General features: G+C 36.1%; 1 protein-coding gene across 2 annotated transcripts in view; it reads right to left on the bottom strand.

Moving 5' to 3' along the window:
* Positions 1 to 17,743, bottom strand: part of KCNN2 (potassium calcium-activated channel subfamily N member 2) — a 565,243-nt gene that overhangs the window by 346,430 nt on the left and 201,070 nt on the right. For both annotated transcript variants that reach the window (XM_066274080.1, XM_066274081.1), the window contains one exon: positions 16,368 to 16,453. The gene's annotated coding sequence lies outside the window, so the exon portion shown is untranslated. The remainder of the gene's footprint in view (positions 1 to 16,367; positions 16,454 to 17,743) is intronic.

Raw genomic sequence — 17,743 nt, 5'->3', positions numbered from 1 at the left:
ATTAGAGGCTTCCGATTTTTTTTATTTCTGGAATTATTTAAATAATATAGGAATTACATTTTTAAAAGTGTTTAGTTAAAATTCAGCTATAAAAATCTTCTCAGCCAAATGCTTCAAAAATTTAGATTTTGATATACCTTTCTACTATCTTTTATGGCTACCGTTTCTGTAGTGTTTATAGCTGATGATTGAAAGGCTTTGATATTAAATAAAGATCTCAGGAGTTTTCCTCAAGAAAACTGTCAAAATAATGGTTGAGAGGAGCAGTCCCATCAGAAAACCACTGGAGAGTTACGTCTAACTCACACTGTGAAGACGCATCTTTCCTACTTGGATTTGAGTAACCACGGGAAGCTGCAGGACAAACAACCAAATGATCCAAATTGCTGAACACACTGAGCAGCTTTTTTGCTCCTTTCTCCATGCCCCTCTCACTGAGAAAGACAGCGAGAAGAATAACATAGTCTTAGTCCATTTTCTTTGTTCCCAAATCTTCTTTGGCCCAGTTAGGCTCCATTTTAAAACAATGTCAGAAAACTAATCTATCATTTTCTTTGCAGAAGTGATTTTTTAAAAGCCCCTATATATATATTTCTCTAAATATTTCAATAAATATCTTCTCTCTGGCATCTATTTCTCATACCAGTAAACTTTTCCTCTCTTCCTTCTCATAGCAGCTGAAACATGTCCCCTAAAGTAAGTCATTTACTATATCACTAGGTTTATATTCTTTTCTTTGCTTCTCAAGCCAAATTATTTCCCCAGTTCTCCCTTTTCCCACGCCCCCACACCAGACTTCTTTTCATTATGTTCTCACCATTACTTTGAATCACCAGAATCAACCCCCAAAGAGCAGATTAACTCAGCAGTGGCCTCTTCCTGAAATGATTTATTGCTTCTGATGCAATCTTTGAACCTCTCCAGATCAACAGTAATGTCAAAATTAAATTTGTCATTTCAGAAAGTGAACCACATGAAGCATGCTGTACCACTAGGAAATGACACGCAGAACTAGATGATAAAGATGTATCATCAAGCTCAAAAACGCAATTAAGTCACATCAAAGATGGGCAGAAAGACTGTACTTTTTGTTCTCCTTTATCTCAACACAACACAGAAAAAAACAGACATACACTTCTTAAGAAAAGGGCCTTTACATTTTGATTTGTAGAAAAGGAAATAGATTACTCAGGCCAATAAGCCATGAGTTGGTGGAATTACATTCTAAATTAACACAAAAAACTACATCTCCTTCTCATAGTAGAACCTGCGACATCGCCTTTTTCTAAATTGAATTTTTGCGCACTAGAGATCAATAACCCATATTTTAAATTTATTGGAGTAATATTGGTTAAAAGGATTGTATAGGTTTTGAAGCATACAGTTGTATGATACATGATCTGTGTATTACATTGTGTGCCCACCACCCAAAGTCAAATCATCTTCCATCATCATATATTTGGCCCCCCTTCCCTCTGGTAACCACCATACTGTTGTTTGTGTATATGGATTTCAGTTTTATATCCCACAAATGAGTGAAATTATATACCTCTTAGCTGTTCCTGTTCGACTGATTTCACTTAGCATAATGTTCTCAAGATCCATCTATGTTGTGCAAATGGCAATATTTCATCTTTTCTTATGGCTGAGTAGTAATCTATTGTATCTATATACATATCACATCTTCTTTAGCAAATTATCTATCAAAAAGACATATTGGTTGTTCCCATGTCATGCATAATGCTGCAATGAACATAGGGTGTATATATCTTTGCAAATAAATGTTTTCAAATCCCAGAAGAGGGATTGCTGGGTCATATGGTAACTCTATTTAATTTTTTGAGGAACCACCACACTGTTTTCCACAATGGCTGTACCAGTTTACATTCCCACCAGCAGTGAATGAGGGTTCCTTTTTCTCCACAGATTCTCTAACATTTGTTATTATTTGCCTTGTTGACAATAGCCATTCTAACAGGTGTTAGGTGGTATCTTATTGTAGTTTTGATTTGCATTTCCCTTATAGCTAGTTAAAGTTCAACACCTTTTCATATATCTATTGGCCACTTCTGTCTTTTTGGAAGAAGTGTCTGTTCAGGTCCTATGCCCATTTTTAATTGGATCATTTATTTGTTCGTTTGGGGTTGAGTTGTATGAGTTGTATGTGTTATATGATCAAGGTCACCATAAGACACAATTTGAAAATTACTAATCTAGTTTATCTCTCTCAATTTTCAGAAGTTCTAAGAGCTTATATGTCTTGCTCAAGTTCTTTCTCACACATAGAGAGCAGAACTAGGGCTATTTTTCTTTCTCTCTCATACACACAAGCACATTTACAACTCACATCATGAAATGAAGGTTTGATTCTACCAGTGGTGAAGTTTTTGAAAGAAAATGTTATGATGATGGTTTCTTGGTTTGCCTCTAGGGCAAGCCCAGCACACTGCCCACCTGTTAATGCTCAGTGAATATTCACTAGTTGAATATTTATCAAAAAAATGCATCAATGTTTGTATATACCCAAAGCACCAATAAACAATTCAAAATATAAGCACAAAGTGGTGCAGTCATATTGGAAATCAGTTTGACATTAGAACTGAACTCTTAGTGCTGAAAAACCACATAACTTCTGTGGCCCAGAATCTCCAATCTTATAAATATATTCCCAAGAGGAACACATGCACATTCAAGACTCCCATTCAAGACTATTTTTAGCAGAATTGTTCACTATAGAAAAATTTATTGTGAATAGTGAGAATTGATGACTATAATGTGGTATTTTTCACAGAAGTTAAAACAAACCAATTATAGTAACAGACAAAATACAGATGAATCTTGAGAGTGCAATATAAAAAAATAATTCCACAAACTTTACATATAGCAGGATATTCTTTTCATAAAGTTAAACAAAAACGAGACTCTGTATGTATGTATATATGTATGTATGCATGTAAATGTATATATGTAATACACATGGAAGCAATACATATATATTTCATATACAGAAAGGAAGACAGGTTAATGAAAAACACATGATTCAGGATAATACATAGCCTGGATTTTTTTTTTTTTTTTTTTTTTTTTTTTGCATTTTTCTTTAGCTGGAAACAGGGAGAGACAGTCAGACAGACTCCCGCATGCGCCCGACCGGGATCCACCCGGCACGCCCACCAGGGGGCGATGCTCTGCCCACCAGGGGGCGATGCTCTGCCCATCCTGGGCGTCGCCATGTTGCGACCCTCCTGGGTGTCGCCATGTTGCGACCAGAGCCACTCTAGCGCCTGGGGCAGAGGCCACAGAGCCATCCCCAGCGCCCGGGCCATCTTTGCTCCAATGGAGCCTTGGCTGCGGGAGGGGAAGAGAGAGACAGAGAGGAAGGCGCGGCGGAGGGGTGGAGAAGCAAATGGGCGCTTCTCCTATGTGCCCTGGCCGGGAATCGAACCCGGGTCCTCCGCACGCTAGGCCGACGCTCTACCGCTGAGCCAACCGGCCAGGGCCATAGCCTGGATTAAGGGAAGCAAAAGGATGTCAGTCACTATTTCCAAGGTCTCAGCTTTTTTATTTCTTTTTTAAAATTTTTTATTTTTATTGATTTTAGTGAGAGAAGGAGGGAGAGAGAAAGAGAGAGAGAGAGAGAGACAGGAACATTGATCTGTTCCTGTATGTGCCCAGACCAGCGATAAACCGATAATCCCTGTGCTTTAGGACAGTGCTCTAACCAACAGAGCTATCCCGCTAGGGCGACCAAGGTCTTAGCTTTTGCTTTAGGTTCTAGGTTCACAAGTGCTTATTATTTTTAGACAAACAAATATGGATCAACAATGAGCACGTGATTTGAACCTAAGGCTGTGAGTAATTCAAGTCTGGGTCTTAGGTCTAAAGAAACAGAATGATGTTGAATAAATCCTATGAATTTTAGGACCAAAAAAAATGGAGGAAAAACTTGTTTCCCTATCTCTACAAGAGCTTACCACATACATACTTAGACATTCTTGGTTTAAATATCAAACAGATAATTAGCAATTATTTGATAATATTCGTAGCTTTTTGGGAAGGTAAATAACTATTCTGTTACCTGAAGATTACCAATAATAAGTGATACCCAATTTAAAAATAACATAGGCCTTTATGCTCCAAGGAACTGAAAAAAATAAATGACCCATTCAATTACGGGTGTTTGCATACTACACTCACATACCCTTCACCTAACGAGGAGAAAATGGAAGCAGAACAGTTTAACTTGGGAAGCCTTAGAATGCCTTCCACTTCTCATTCACATACCTAGTAATACTAGCATGGTACACTCTCAGCACATTCACCTGGTTTTCTCCTTTAACCAGGTGAATGATTTGAGCATATCACCCACAAGTTTTTATACCCCAGCTACCCATCCATTGTGGGCATTAGAAAGCAAGTGAAAATATTGGTGCAGGGCCTAATACTTAAAGGTTTTCCAAGAAATGCTGATTGAATTTTAATCTCAAAGTAGGTAAAAAGAAAAGATTGTTGAGATACTCGTTCAGTGATATTTTAGGAAAGCGACACTATAATGATACAGACATGTCCTATAAAAATGAATAGTTAAGCTTCTTTCATTTTTGTAAATCTGTTCATCCAGAAACAAGGAGAAAGAAAAATGTATACACACTGGTAATCTGTATGTGTAGTTTAGAGACTGTCTATTAAATAATCAATGTTCATTTATAGAGTATGATATTTTGAGTTTTAGAGTTATTATTTTGTTCTATTTGGCACTGTGATTATAAAACATTTGCTAAAATTAGGGAATTTAATAAACCATGAAAACTTAATTGCATTAATTATCATTTCTCACCCTCAAATGTTTTATAATGAAACAAAATAATGGATGCAATAATGAAGCAAAGGATAGGTTGGATATGCACATTTTATAAACATGCTCAGCAAAGTAACTGTGCTATTTTGTTTGGAATGGTAGTTAAGTTGATCATATATTGATGAAAGAGATAGCCCTATTTCCTTGGGGCATGGAAGGACAAAGAAGGGTGACTTTGAAATGATATTCTGGGTGTCCTCCTTTGCTCTTATGTGCAAGAAGATGAGAAAACAAAGCTTTCAAAACAATATGCATGTTTACAGAGAAGCTAATTGTGAAACTTAGTTTTTCCATTGCCTCTTCCCCCATGTGGCACATAAATATGTTTAATTTACTGAGTGCAAATCTAGATAGACTGGGAAAATTCTTTCCAGGCTTTAGATAACGAAATATCCTGAACTTGTTTCATGATATAGACTATTTTTAAAAAGAGTGGAAAAGGCTGGTGCAGTTGACCAGTCTTTCCTCCTCAGTTCCTGGAGGCTTACTGCTCACTAGCTCAGGAGCCATCTGCTGCAATGCCTAGGCACCACCACTAGGGGTAAATAGAACACTGTCCTCACCACTCTCCCTCACTCCTCCGTCTTCTAACACCACCACCCCTTCAACACAACATATCATATAACTGAGACTGCAGATTCCTGATAATTGTGAAGTAAGAGCACAGTGCACTTTTGGATCAATGTTCCTCCAAACAATATCTTATTGAGTGAATAAAGAATCTTTGAAACCAAGTGGTAACTAGATATTGGTCTCTCAGTCCAATTTGTGTATCTGAGAAAGAAAACGTTATATCACACATGAATGAACAAAGGGAAAGATCAAGGTCAGTCTTTTCTTTGTGGTTATTGAAAATTTTGAGCTTATGTTGTTTGAGGATAAGAGAAAAAAACACATGTGACCTATGAAAAATATTGTCAAATAAGGTATAAATTTAGAGGGTAAATTACACTTCCCATAAATCAGAATAAAAATCAGAAGAAAACTTCCAAGAACTGTTTGACATCTTTAATAAAGTTCAAGAACATGACCTCTACGAAATAAAAGGAGACAGTAATAAATAACTAGTTGCAGAAACATCAAATGAATGAGATAAGGATGGATTGCTAAAAAAGAAATGCTATCTCCAAGTTAAAATTCCTGTTGGAGACTATAGCAAAAAGTGTCCATTCTAAAGAGATGTAGATCACTGAAGTGTGTGTAAACTTAAGAGCCTTGTTAGAACTCAGAAGAATGGGACAACATTACAATAATGCAAGTGATGACTGATGCAGAGAATGGAAAACAAAGACAAAAACATGAAAACACTGTGTAGTTTTCTTAAATGTAAAACCAGAAGAATCAGAACAAAAGCAATTAGAGATAAAGCACATTCACTATTTTTCTGAGCAAATTGAAAAGACATGCATTCTGAGAACAATTGATTAAAAGAAACATATTGATAAATTTTTGAACTATAAGAAAAAATTTCTGGTATGTTTTAAAACTATAAGAAAAAATTCTACATATAGTAGTTCAGATAAAAAAAAAAGTAGTTTCCCACAAAGGGCCCAGGCCAAACCAGCTCCAGACATGTTCACTGTATTATAAAGTAAAAGGAGTCAAGGAAGAAACATGCAAATGATGATGAGAGAAAACATTTTGGCACATTTTTTTTTTTAATTCTACAAAAGCTGGTTTTCATGAACTGAGGCTGAAAGAAATATATTCTCAGACATGTGAGTAGTTATAATATACAGTATTTATATGTTAAAGTACATAAAGAGCCACTACAATTGACCCACAAATAAAACATGATCAAGGATTCAAAATTGCCTATTGCCTTAAAAAAAAAAAGACTGCTATAAGCAGGAAAATCAGTTTTAAAAGGCAGGATACTGAATTATTTTTGTTATCTGGTAAAATATTAAATAGAAGACAAAAAAACCCCAACAGACCTCTGAACATCAATAATAACCATTTTCTTCTTCTTCAAAAGAACCTCTTTTTCCATTAGCAGCATTGCAAATATAATAACTAATCAGCAAGAAAATGAGGACTCAGGATCCTTCTGAACACAGTATTCTTAGACTTTATTGTCAATTTATTAAAATTTTCTTATAAGATTAAACTATGTGACACCACAGGGTTAAAAGAAAACATAGGACTTTGTAATCTAGAGAAGATAATTTTTTAATTAAAATTTTTAACAAATGAGATCATAAAGATAATAAAGATTTGGAGAAACTTTTGGTTAAGATTGATTTATTGTGACACATTCCTATTGTGAATATAGTTATGCATCCTCATGAACACATAAAAAGCCCTGCTATAAATAGGATATTATAAGAATAGACGTGGACTGGAAGCCAATATGCAAATTTGAAAAGATTTTGATGGCTATTATTTTTTAATGCAATTTTTATAATTTATAAAGGAAGAGAAGACTGCATGACTTAAGATGGACCATTAATTTTATAAAATTTTATTATACTACTTTAGAATTAAATTTAATATAATAACTTGTAGAGTAAATAGGATTGATGACATGTTCTGATCCTATTTTCAACACAGACTAGATCATCATTTCTCTATTCAGTGAAGCCTCTCACCTTAATAATTTACGTCCATGTGCCATGTTTTATTTCAACTCAGAACAATAAAAAGTATGGCCAAATCACAGATTTGCAGTGGAACATAAAGATACTATAATTCCTACAGTTTCTGCAGAATTATTTATCTTTGGGCTATCACAGGTCTTAAAAGTAAAAAAAACAGTTGAAATCAGTGGATTAAAACTGCAATTTTTATATGAATTTAATACTCTGCACTAAATTTATTTAAACTTATTTTTGCCAACTCAGATACTTATGGCCTTGAATCCAATTATTCTACAATCTATCTGTAATGCCAAGTAGAAGGTTTTCATAGCAAAACAAAGTGTTTCATGGGAGGGCAGAAACTGGAAAAGCAGATAAGAAGTGATTAAGCCATCCAGTGATAGACAGGGCTCTGAAGGATTCACCTTTCTTAATTACACAAAATCCAGCCAACCCTCTTAGCCTAAATTTTCTCTTAATTGGCCATCACAGTTTTTAAATCATAACTGACAAACTTAATTTACACTTGATTTAGAGAAATATTAGAAGTAAAAGTCTAAAAAATTTTACCATGGTGATTATTATCGGCATAACAGATCATAGTGTCATCTACTGTCACATAAAGAAACTGAATTTCAAAGAATAGAACAGCTTCCCCAGGCAACTTTAAAGTAAGGTTACCACTTCACCTGCAGTCTACCATTGTCAATATCTCTCAGGAATGAAGACTTCTACTTTAGCTCTACACTTACCGTTCGTAATTCTCCTTTAGAAATAAATACATGTAAAGGACAAAACTAATTGCCAATCCATCTTGAAAGAAGTGTAATCTCTTTTTTTAAGTCAAACTCTTTCATTCCTATTGTTTGAGACATTTTCCAATTTTATGTCCATGTGTTTAGAACCATTTGGTATTCAAAAATACCTGACATTCAGTCCAAGCAAAAAGAGAAAAGATTTTGTGAGATATGCTCCACCTGTGAGGATGTATCCAGTACAAGTCCAAGTTCTTCTCCAAGGCTCAGTCCTCTTTCATCCTCCACCCCCAACCCTAGTTTCTGCTAAAAAATGGGGGCTTATTTCACTGTCCCATCATCCCTCTATTGTCATGTATTTTCAAAGGTCCAATTGCTTCTATCTTTCTGGTAACAGACTTTTTCCTACAATTAAATCTGAACAAAACAAGATTATATTTGCTTTGCTTTTAAGAAGTACACACATTTAACTGTTGCTCCCTTATCTTCATCTCCTAAATCAAATAATAACATATAGAATTTTTAAAGAAAACCTTTTTAAACATTGATAATATTTGAAAAAACTTCAGGAACTTACATATCAAACACAAGGTTATACAAGGTCAAACTACTGTCAATAAATCAAAAAGGAAACAAATGTTGGCATTTAAAAATATGAAGAAAAGGAAAGCCTTGTATATTGTTAGTGGTATTGCAAATTGAAGCAGCCAATATAGAAATCAGTATGGAGGTTCCTCAAAACTTCTAAAACTACTGTATCAGTCATACTTCTGGGTATTTATACAAAGAAATCCAAAACACTAATTTAAAAAGATATATCCACCGTTCTAATCATTGCAGCATTATTTACAATAGTGAAAATATGGAAGTATCCTAAGTACCCATCGATAGATACTGGATAAAGAACTAGTGCATATATACAATGGAATATTACTTTGCCATAAAACAGGATGAAATCTTACCATTTGCAACAGCATATATGGACCTAGAGAGTAATATACTAAGTGGCATAAGTTAGATACAGAGAAAGAGAAATACCATATTAGATATAGAGAAAGAGAAATACCATATGACTTCATTTATATGTGAAATATAAAAAACAAAATAAAGAAACAAAACAGAAACAAATTCATAAAGAAAACAAATTTACAGTTGCCAGATGGGAGGGGATGGGGGCAGAGTACAAAAGGTAAAGGGATTAAAAAATACAAATTGGCAGTTACAAAATAATCATGGGGATGTAAAGTACAGCACAAGGAATATAGTCAGCAATATTGTGATAACTATGTATGGAGTCAGATGGGAACTAGACTTATTGGGGAGATGACTGTAAGTTTTTGGTTTTGTTTTTTAATTTAGTGAGAGGAGGGCAGGCAGAGAAACAAACTCCTGCATGTACCCTGACCAGGATCCACTCAGCAAGCCCACTAGGGGGCGATGCTCTGCCTATCTGGGGTGTTGCTCTGTTGCTCAGCAATAGAGCTCTTCTTAGTACTTGAGGCAGAAGCCATGGAGCCATCCTCAATGTATGAGGTCAATTCACGCCAATCAAGCCATGGCTTCAGGGGTGCAGAGAGAGAGAGAGAGAGAGAGAGAGAGGGAGAGATAGAGAAAAGAGGGGGAAGAGTGGACAAGCAGATGGGCATTTCTCCTGTGTACCCTGACTGGGAATTAAACCCAGGACATCTACACTCTGAGCAATGCTCTAGCACTGAGCCAACTGGCCAGGGCCGATTTTATAAGTTATAGAAGTATCTAACTACTTACTATGATGAACACCTGAAACTAATATAATACTGAATGTCAACCGTCATTAAAAAATAAAAAAATAGGCCCTGGCCGGTTGGCTCAGTGGTAGAGCAACGGCCTGGCGTGCAGAAGTCCCAGGTTTGATTCCCGGTCAGGGCACACAGGAGAAGTGCCTATCTGCTTCTCCACCCCTGCCCCTCTCCTTCCTCTCTGTCTCTCTCTTTCCCTCCCGCAGCCGGGGCTCCATTGGAGCAAAGATGGCCCGGGCGCTGGGGATGGCTCCTTGGCCTCTGCCCCAGGCGCTAGAGTGGCTCTGGTTGCAACAGAGCGATGCCCAGGAGGGGCAGAGCATCGCCCCCTGGTGGGCAGAGTGTCACCCCCTGGTGGGCGTGCCAGGTGGATCCCGGTCGGGCACATGCGGGAGTCTGTCTGACTGTCTCTCCCCGTTTCCAGCTTCAGAAAAATACAATAAATAAATAAATAAATAAATAAAAATTTAAATGCACATATCATTTGATCCAACATTATTAAAAATAAAATACTGTAAAAAATTGTTCTTTGTACTTTGGTACATTTCATCTATAGTTTCCCTTATGTTAAAACATATTTTTCCAAAATTTAAATGTATTTGTATAGAAACCTACTGAAAAAAACAGGACTTTTTCTTACTTCTAATGTATAATCCTCACTGCATTCTTACCCATCCCCTGACCCAAATTTTTTTAGGTGAGGTATTTGGGAATTTTAGTCCCAGATTGTCTTTTTATTTTTTTAATAAAGCATAATTATATGGACTTGACTACTTGCTTTATTGATTTACTTGCTTGCCAGTCTATGTCCTTCTTCAATTGTTTCTGTATACCCAGGGCAAGTTTAAACCCTTAGTTTTTTTGTTTGTGTGTTTTTTACAGAGGGTTTGTAGATGATTATATTTCTGAATCTTAACATACTTGTTAATATCTTATTTTAAACTCACCCTTAAGTATTTATGTGACTAGTTATAAAAATATTAGGTTCAATATCAAGATCCTTAGAGCCTGACCAGGCAGTGGCACTGTGGATAGAGCATCGGACCGGGACACAGAGAGCCCAGGTTCAAAACCCCAAGGTTGCTGGCTTGAGCACAGAGTCACTGGCTTGAGCCCAAAGGTCTCTGGCTTGAGCCCAAAGGTCACTGGCTTGAGCCCAAGGTCGATGGCGTGAACAAGGGGTCACTTTGCTGTAGCCCCCGGGGTCAAGGCACATATGAGAAATCAATCAATGAACAACTAAGCTGCCGCAACAAAAACTTGATGCTTTTCATCTCTCTCTTTTCCTATCTGTCTGTCCCTATATGTCCCTCTCTTTGTCTCTGTCAAAAAGAGAAAAGTCTTTAGTATCTTAAATATTGTCCTACTTAGAATGTCTTATTAAGTCTAATACAAACCTAATTCTCACTTGTCTTTATTTTCGTTTTTAGAAATTTAAGACTTTTTTTTCTTAATCCATGATGTTGTCAAAATTTACCATTTTATGTTTAGCTTCATTTATTCAATAAATATTCATTGAACACCTACTATGGACCAAGTACTGTTTTATATGTTAGGGGTTTAACAATGAAGACAGGAGAAGATTGTGTCTTTTATTATTTAATGCACTGGCCACTTGGAGGACCCTTTGAACTAGTGTTGTACTTCACTTTGAAATGTTTTATAAATAACTTATTTGAGTATTTCTTCCATTTCACCTTCTCAATCCTATGTGCTTGGAATGCTTAGAAGATAGATATATTGAACATTCTGGACCCATCTTCCATGTAACAAATTTTTAAATCACTTTTTACAGTAGCCATTTTTAATGTCTGTTGTTTTTGTTCTTTATATTGAAGGAAACTTTGACCTTTTAATTCATTCTTTAGCTGTATCTAACTCTGTCATTAAGTTAACTAATGATATTGAAATTTCTACCAAGACATTTAAATTGGTGAAGTACTGTTGTTAATCCATGTTGTTTTGTATGAATCAATTTCACCTGCTATTTATTTATTTATTTATTTATTTATTTATTTATTTATTGCATTTACATAGATTCTAGTGTCTCCTTAAATGCATCACCCCTCCCCCATAATCCCATATTCCCCTCAACATTTCCCTTACCCCCCTTCTAACAGCTCCCTCCCCCTTCCCTTCAGGTTTAATTCCATTCCTCAGTTTACATTGGATTCCTCAAATGAGTGAGGTCATATGATATTTTTCTTTTTCTCCCTGGCTTATTTCACTTAACATAATAGTTTCCTGGTCCATCCATGTTGTTGCAAAAGGTAATATTTCCTTCTTTTTCATGGCCCCATAGTATTCTATTGTATATATGTACCACAGTTTTTAATCCACTTATCCACTGATGGACACTTGGCCTGCCTTTTGACCCAGCCATCCCACTTATAGGAATATATCCCGAAAACACCATATCACTTACTCAAAAAACAAAATGTACCCTCATCTGCTTTTTTTAACCATTTGCTTTTTTTCTGTCATGAATTATTATTTTATAATTAAGATCATTTAAAAATTACTAATGATTTATAGTTACCAGAAATTTATTTTTCTTCCAGTAATGGCCTTTAAAAATAGATGCTATATCATCCCTGTAATATCAATTGTAGTTTCTTCCACTATTTTCATTCATTCAGATAACTCAATTTTTAGGTGTAAACTATCTGGTGAATTTACTGCCTTTCTTTCACAGTGATAGATTTCTTCAGGTAGTCCTCAGTTCTCTGGTCCTCTCTGTATTCCAGCCAATGTCTGACTCTTTGAGATGCCTGATCCTTTCTTGAATAGCTTCCCTCAGGGGATTGTGGGAAGACACAGGACTTGTTTTATCAGTGAGTGAGTTTGTAGCTAGTGTTCTGCTCCTGCTCCACACTCCTCCCAGCGGTCATGAGTCACACAAGGGACTACCTCTTTGGTCTCCCAGCCTCCACAGAATCACCACTTTATCATAACGGCCAGTTGCTACAGCTCACTGCCCAGCACCACTGGAGACTGGTTCTTCTCCTCAGAAAGAAATCACACTGTTACATGTTCCAGAAGCCTCAACGGCTTCTTGCATTCACTGACTTTGAGGTCGCACTCCCTGGGAAACGTTCCTATGCCTGCAGTGATGTGCGCTCTCCATTTGTGCCTGTTCTGCAGTGTTGTTCTGAATGAATCAAACTTATCTGCTTTCTTTCTGTCATGAATTATTATTGTTTTATAATTAAGGTTATTTTAAAAATTACCTTTTCAGCCATTTGAAGAGATTTGGGGAAACACAAGCATTTTTTCAGCAAACTATCTTTATTCAGTGACTTTCTTTTCACTCTTCATTGAGCTAATTCAGCAATAAAAATATTTTCTAAAAAAAAATGGCTACTTTTACCCAAAATACAAAAGCAAAAAATGTTGACTATAATCCTCATGAAATAATCATACAAAAGGCAAGCAAACTACACCAGCTATATTGGTTTTGTGTTTTTCTTCTGCTGACATTAAACTATCATCTCTTAGCTTCAGATCTACTTTTCTTTCTTCACTTTTGATAATTCTGAGGCTGGGGCTCTGCACAGCAGTTTTTGCCAGCTAGATAACTTTTATGCTTTGGCAATAGGGTACACTAGAGAGAGTAGATAGGAGAGAGATGTATTTTGCTAGTAGGTTATTTCCTGGTCATGTTTTGATTCCTGTTATTTTCAACATCACCCAACAAAGATGCACCCTGCCAGTGGCTGTTTGTTCTAGCAATGCAGTTAATTCCAGTTAGATTTTTCCCAGTACTGGCAGAACCAACATCACTGTGGCCCCTCACAGGACACCCTGCAGCCAAGTGGTGCCCCTCCCCAGAGGTTAACTTACCAGTCTTGCGCAGCACCTCGTGGCATTTCTGCAGCACTAACAGCGCCCCAGAAATCTGAGTTCCAAGCACTGAGTCCCTCATCCAAGCTTCGAAGTTTTAATATTCTAACCTCTTCCCTTTATCCTTTTAGCCCTAGGGCTGTTCCATGAAACTATACTGCTCCCTTTTACAGATTTTCAATTCCTGGTTGACAATTCTTTATTAATAATTCTCTTAAAATTTCTGTGGTTTCTGTCTCCTAAGTGGCATCTGAATAATATACTTCCCTACCCATCATGGCTATCTTCAAGAGCCTCGCGTGGCTTCTACCGTACTGTCAAAGTGATCATTGATATTTTTTTACATGTGCAAACTACTATACACTCTTCATATGTTTTATTGAAACATTTAAAGAAATGGTTAAAGGAAAATAGACATGACTCCCTTCTCTCTCATAATTTCAAAGCAATTGGTTCAAGATAATTTTGAAAGGGTAAATAAAAGCGTTTCCTTGAGATTTTTCTCAAAACAAGTTTTTCTGAAGCCCCAAAGCACCAGAATTCTCCAAAGATGTTTTTGGAAATCTTTTCCTTTCAGTAGACAAATCATGAGTTACTTTTGTCCAAGCCTGGGAAAGTGCTAATGTCAAACAATGGATGCTATTAACTGAAGTATAATTCTGCCTAGTCTTTTTTTTTCCATAGCGGGGATGGGGTGTATGTGGTGGTGGTGGGGGGAGGCAGACAGGCTCCCAAATGCGCCCAACCAAGATCTACCCGACATGTCCACCAGGAGGTGATGCTTGGCCCTTCTGGGGCATTGCCCCATTGCAATCAGAGCCATTCTAATACCTGAGGTGGAGGCCATGTAGCCATCCTCAGCACCCAGGCCAACTTTGCTCCAGTGGAGCCTTGGCTGCAGGAGGAAAGAGAGAGATAGAAAGAAAGGAGAGGAGGAAGGATGGAGAAACAGATGGGCACTTCTCCTGTGTTCCCTGGCTGGGAATCGAACCAGGGACTCCCACACTCTGGGCCAATGCTCCACTGCTGAACCAACTGGCCAGGGGATGCCTAGGTATTTACATTAATTTAACTGTTGACCCAAATTATACATCTTCTTTCAAATGTGTAGCAAAAGAGAGCAGAAATGATTAGATATTTACTAGGTTTATGTTTTCTTTCTGTAGAAAACCAGTGCCTGCTCACAGCTGTTGGTAGACTGAAAGACCTGAAGGCAGGAAAGGCAGAAGAAGCCTCTGTGGTTCTGAGCCCTGGCATTCATCCTGCTGCCCTCAGAAATTAAACATCTGAATCCAAACATATTCTCCTTGTGGCAGTTCACCCTCAGCAGGTAGCCACATCACCAGTTTAATCATCAATAACTCCATCAAAAACAAAAAAACAAATATTAGACTTTGACTTTTTCATAGTGGACTTGCCAGAAAGTACTAAGTAGATACTTTGAGACCAGGACCACCCGCTTCATGAAAAGTCTGCGTTTTCACATTAATGTCTCACTCAGACTTGGCAACTATGAGAATATGGACAAAAGCCATTTCTTTCTAAGAAAATCACAGAATTAACTAGAGCACCTTGACAATTAACACCAGTACCATAAATGTACCCAACTACTGACTGGCAAGCTGGATGTGTGGAGCAAAAGTGTAAGAGAATAACCATTATTCTGCCAAGATGATGATTTTAGCACAAGAATGGAACTGCCAGGCCATCTTTGAGAATGCCCTAAATTAATTACTAGAGTAGCAAAGCAGCTTCAACACAAATATTGCTTCTAGGTTAAAGTGAGTGAAGGTGAAGAACTTTTATGTCTCTCTGTTCCATATAAAAATATCTGGGTGACATTCTGAAAGAAAATTTCACCAAGAACTTTAAGTTTAAAAATATGTTTCAACTTTCAAACCAAGAACCATTCTTTTTGTTGGGAGAAAACTGAGTAATTTTTAAAACCTAAGATTAATTTATTCAAGCACCTAAAAAATTCCATAGAAAACTGCCTTCCCAAAAGTTATTCTTTGAAGCTTGCTATAAATTCTTAAAAACATAGACATTATAACAAGTTGTTAAGCTGCTTCATTTTTATAACTGTCTTCTGGTAAGAAGAAACCAATGATCTAATTCTATGCATTGATATATAATCCCACCAAAATACTGTCTCTCATCAGAAATTCTTAAAATTTAATTAAAAAATATTAATTACCTTAAGAAATATTTTTGAACATCCCTTACATGGTAGTCACTTTATTAAGCATAAGGTCAGACTTCCCAGGGGTTACAAAGACAAATAAAAAGTTACCTTCTGTTCTTTTTCTTACATCATTCAAATTCCAACCATTTTATCTTTTCTTAGTAGAATGATGGTCAGCTAGAGAGAGAAACAGCAGCTAATAGCTAAATAAGAGTGAGTTCCTGCACTAAAATTACTTGAAACCATAGGCAGAGAAGGGAATCTGACTGAAGTAAATTCAGCTGACTTAACTTTAACAATTTCTTCAATAAAATCACCATGTTTTGTATATGACTTGAATGCACATATTTTACTAATATTTTTACTCACCGCTATTGTTTATATCCCACTCCATTCCTTGGATTCACTTTTTCTTTTGCTGAAGTCCATCCTTTTATAGTTCTCTTGGCAAGAATCTGTAAGAAGTAAATTCTATTAGGCTTTGTTTGTTCAAAACTTTATACTTATTCTTGAATAATAATACAGTCTTATATAGAACCTCAGGTTATGATTCCTTTTCCCTCAGCATTTAAAGATTTTATTTTATTGCCTTTAAGTATTAAAATTGGGGGAAAAGGATAAACTCAGTGTAATTGTTACAAGTTTGTAAGAAATCTGTAAAACAAATCCTAATTAGATTCTCTCATTTTTTACCTAGGGTCACACCATGTACAGTTCTGCAATTCTTGCCCTGTACTAAAGACTATGGATAAGGGAGCAAGCTGTGGGGTACAGCCAAGGGACAGTCACTCAAATCATGAAATTAATAGACAGCATCTGTTGGAGGGCACTATTTTATATTTTACATGCAAATGTCATATAGGATGGTGGTGTCCCTATACTGTAGATAGGATATTACTTCACATATTCACCATTTTGGTCACTATCTGTCTAAGAATTTATGTCTTTCCTCAATGTAGAAGATTATCATTTCTTCAAATATAGCCTCTTTCCCATTTTTATACTTTAAAAAAAAGTTTTTTAGAACATTTCTTAGGCATATGCTAGAACTTTTCAATCTATTTCTTGATCCAGATCTAATTTTACTTAACAACAACAACAAAAATGCTCTTAGTATTTTGTTCTGGGTCCTCTAATTTACTAATTACCTCTTTAGTTATATCCATCTTTTAATTTAAAAATAGCCATTGTATTTAATTCCAGAATTTCTAATTGGTTCTTTTTTGTTTTCCCTGTTCTGTAAAACATGTCTGTCTATACTTCATGATTTTTTTTTCTTGTATTATGAACGATTCTTTGTCCTTTTAGGATTTCAAAGATACTTATTTTAAAAATCTGTTTTGAAAGATTACCTTAGTATTTGCATTTCTTCAAATGATAGTTTACCCACTTCCTGAGTTTATTGGGCATCTCTCATTAAGTTTGGATTTCTCTTTCTTAAACAAAATTTTTTCCCGTTTTCCTTTTGCTCAGTGCTGTAGTGATGTAGCATCTAGGTGCTTTAAATAGAAATTTTAAAATATTTTGTCTGATGTTGTTATGTCAGAGATGTTTAGGAAGGTGGTCAATGCATCAATTAAAATAGTATTTTAATTAGAAGTTTTAAATATACATTTCTAATATATTATTTCCTAAATCAGGAGTTACTCAAAAATATTTTATAGGTTTAGTTTGTAAGATTAACAACCTTCCAAGGTGACTGTACTGTTTTGTATTCCATCCAGCAGAATGAGAGCTTCTCATTT

The sequence above is a fragment of the Saccopteryx bilineata genome, chromosome 4 (assembly GCF_036850765.1).
Source record: "Saccopteryx bilineata isolate mSacBil1 chromosome 4, mSacBil1_pri_phased_curated, whole genome shotgun sequence".
NCBI lineage: Eukaryota > Metazoa > Chordata > Mammalia > Chiroptera > Emballonuridae > Saccopteryx > Saccopteryx bilineata.
This window is presented reverse-complemented; position numbering and strand designations above follow the sequence as displayed.